Raw genomic sequence first — 4,205 nt, forward strand, 5'->3', positions numbered from 1 at the left:
GAGCTGCACGAACGTGCACAAAGCCAAACTCGGGTCACAACTTAGCATTTTTTATTCGGGCTCGTTCGCCCGGGTGCGCCCTCGCCCGAACGACCCGCCCGAACAAGTTCACGTCGGCGCCCTCAAATGACCCACACTAACGACCCAAACGAAGCGACAAGGGAGAGCCGGGGAAAACGAGCTGCATGAACGTGCACAAAAACAACCTCGGGTCACAACTTAGCATTTTTGATACGGGATCGTTCGCCGGGCGCACCCTCGCTCAAACGAGTTCACGCGGGCACCCTCAAACGACCCACCCGAATGACCCAAACAAAGTGACAAGGGAGACCCGGGCAAACGAGCTGCACGAACGTGCAAAAAGCCAACCTCGGGTCACAACTTACCATTTTTGTTACGGGCGCGCCCTCGACCGAACGACCCGCACGAACAAGTTCACGCGGGTGCCCTCAAACGACCGCCTGAACGACCGAAACGAAGCGACAAGCGAGAGCCGGGCAAACGAGCTGCTCGAGCATGCACAAAGCCAACCTCGGGTCACAACTTAGCATTTTTGATACGGTCTCGTTCGCCGGGAGCGCCCTCGCCCGAACGACCTGCCCGAACGAGTTCACGCGGGCGCCCTCAAACGACCTGCCGAACGACCCAAACCAAGCGACAAGGGAGAGCCGGGCAAACGAGCTGCTCGAGCGTGCACAAAGCCAACCTCGGGTCACAACTTAGCATTTTTTATACGGGCGCGCCCTCGCCCAAACGACCCGCCCGAACGAGTTCACGCGGGCGCCCTCAAACGACCTGCCCGAACGACCCAAACGAAGCGACAAGGGAGAGCCGGGCAAATGAGCTGCACGAACGTGCACAAAGCCAACCTCGGGTCACAACTTAGCATTTTTTATACGGGCTCATTCGCCCGGGCGCGCCCTCGCCCAAACGACCCGCCCGAACGAGTTCACACGGGCGCCCTCAAACGACCTGCCCGAACGACCGAAACGAAGCGACAAGGGAGAGCCGGGCAAATGAGCTGCACGAGCGTGCACAAAGCCAACCTCGGGTCACAACTTAGCATTTTTTATACGGGCTCGTTCGCCGGGCACGCCCTCGCCCGAATGAGTTCACGCGGGCCCACTCAAACGACCTGCCCGAACGACCCAAACCAAGCGACAAGGGGAGAGTCGGGCAAACGAGCTGCTCGAGCGTGCACAAAGCCAACCTCGGGTCACAACTTAGCATTTTTGATACGGGCTCGTTCACCCGGGCGCACCCTCGCCTGAACGACCTGCCCGAACGAGTTCACACGGGCGCCCTCAAACGACCCGCCTGAACGATTTTGCATGGGCGCCCGAACGACCGAAACGAAGTGACAAGGGAGAGCCGGGCAAACGAGCTGCATGAACGTGCACAAAGCCAACCTCGGGTCACAACTTAGCATTTTTCCTACGGCCTCGTTCGCCCGGGCGTGCCCTCCCCTGAACGCCCCCACGAACGAGTTCACACGGGCGCCCTCAAACGACCCGCCCGAACAATTTTGCATGGGCGCCTGAACGACCGAAACGAACCGACAAGGGAGAGCCAGGCAAACGAGCTGCACGAACGTGCACAAAGCCAACCTCGGGTCACAACTTAGCATTTTTGATACGGCCCACGCCCGAACGACCCGCCGTACGAGTTCACACGGGCGCCCTCAAACGACCCGCCCGAACGACCCCCCCGAACGAGTTCACACGGGCGCCCACAAATGACCCGCCCGAACGACCGAAACGAACCGACAAGGGAGAGCCGGGCAAACGAGCTGCACGAACGTGCACAAAGCCAACCTCGGGTCACAACTTAGCATTTTTGATACAGCCCTCGCCCGAACGAGTTCACACGGGCGCCCTCAAACGACCCGCCCGAACGAGTTCACACGGGCGCCCTCAAACGACCCGCCCGAACGAGTTCACACGGGCGCCCTCAAACGACACGCACGAACGATTTTTCATGGGCGCCCGAATGACCAAAACGAACCGACAAGGGAGAGCCAGGCAAACGAGCTGCAGGAACGTTCACAAAGCCAACCTCGGGTCACAACTTAGCATCTTTGATACGGCCCTCGCCCGAACGACCCGCCCGAACGAGCTCACACGGGCGCCCTCAAACGACCCGCCCGAACGACCCACCCGAACGACCCGCCCGAATGAGCTCACACGGGCTCCGTCAAATGACCCGCCCGAACGAGTTCACACGGGCGCCTCAAATGACCCGCCCAAACTACCCACCTAAACGACCCGCCCGAACGAGTTCACACAGACACCCTCAAACGACCCGCCCGAACGAGTTCACACGGGTGCCCTCAAACGACCCGCCCGAATGATTTTTCATGGGCGCCTGAACGACCGAAATGAACCGACAAGGGAGAGCCAGGAAAACGAGCTACACGAACGTGCACAAAGCCAACCTCGGGTCACAACTTAGCATTTTTGATACGGCCCTCGCCCAAACGACCCGCCCGAACGAGTTCACATGAGCGCCCTCAAACGACCCGCCCAAACGACCAACCGAACGAGTACACACGGGCGCCCTCAAACGACCTGCCCGAACGACCCACCCGAATGACCTGCCCGAACGAGTTCACACGAGCGCCCTTAAACGACCCGCCCGAACGATTTTGCATGGGCGGCCGAACGGCTGAAAGGAACTGACAAGGGAGAGCCGGGCAAACGAGCTGCACGAACGTGCACAAAGCCAACCTCGGGTCACAACTTAGCAGTTTTGATACGTTCCTCGCCCGAACGACCCGCCCGAACGAGTTCACACGGGCGCCCTCAAACGACCCGCCCGAAAGACCCACCCGAACGACCCGCCCGAACGACCCACCCGAACGACCCGCCCGAACGAGTTCACACGGGCGCCCTCAAATGACCCGCCCGAACGACGCACCGAACGACCCGCCCGAAGGAGTTCACACGGGCACCCTCGAACGACCCACCCGAACGACCCGCCTGAACGAGTTCACACGGGCGCCCTCAAAAGGCCCGCCCGAACGAATTTTCATGGGCGCCCGAGCGACCGAAACGAACCGACAAGGGAGAGCCGGGCAAACGAGCTGCACGAACATGCACAAAGCTAACCTCGGGTCACAACTTAGCATTTTTGATACGGCCCTCGCCCGAACGACCCGCCCGAACGAGTTCACCCGGGCGCCCTCAAACGACCCGCCCGAACGAGTTCACGCGGGCGCCCTCAAACGACCCACCCGAACGAGTTCACACGGGCGCCCTCAAACGACCCGCCCGAACGACCCGCCTGAACGACCCAGCCGAACGAGTTGACACGGGCGCCCTCAAACGACCCGCCCGAACGACCCACCCGAACGAGACCCGACCGAACGAGTTCACACGAGCGCCTCAAACGACCCGCCGAACGAATTTTCATGGGCGCCCGAACGACAGAAACGAACCGACAAGGGAGAGCCGGGAAAATGAGCTGCACGAACGTGCACAAAGCCAAACCTCGGTTCACACTTAGCATTTTTGATACGGCCCTCGCCCGAACGACCTGCCCGAATGAGTTCACCCGGGCGCCCTCAAATGACCCACCGAACGACCCGCCCGAACGAGTTCACACGGGCGCCCTCAAATGACCCACCCGAACGAGTTCACACGGGCGCCCTCAAACGACCTGCCCGAACGACCCACCCGAACGACCCGCCCGAACGAGTTCACACGGGCGCCCTCAAACGACCCACCCGAACGACCCGCCCCGAACGAGTTCACACGGGCGCCCTCAAACGACCCGCCCGAACGATTTTGCATGGGCGCCCAAACAACCGAAACGAACCGACAAGGGAGAGCTAGGCAAACGAGCTGCACGAACGTGCACAAAGCCAACCTCGGGTCACAACTTAGCATTTTTGATACGGCCCTCGCCCGAACGAGTTCACACGGGCGCCCTCAAATGACCCGCCCGAACAACCCACTCGAACGACCCGCCCGAACGACCCACTCGAACGACCCGCCCGAACAAGTACACACGGGCGCCCTCAAACGACCCGCCCGAACGACCCACCCGAACGACCCGCCCGAACGAGTTCACACGGGCGCCCTCAAACAGCCTGCCCGAACAATTTTGCATGGGCGGCCGAACGACCGAAACAAACCGACAAGGGAGAGCCGGGCAAACGAGCTGCACGAACGTGCACAAAGCCAACCTCAGGTCACAACTTAGCA

Source organism: Pinus tabuliformis, chromosome 4_2 (assembly GCF_031772625.1).
Source record: "Pinus tabuliformis cultivar Carrire ecotype Pingquan chromosome 4_2, CPIR1, whole genome shotgun sequence".
NCBI lineage: Eukaryota > Viridiplantae > Streptophyta > Pinopsida > Pinales > Pinaceae > Pinus > Pinus tabuliformis.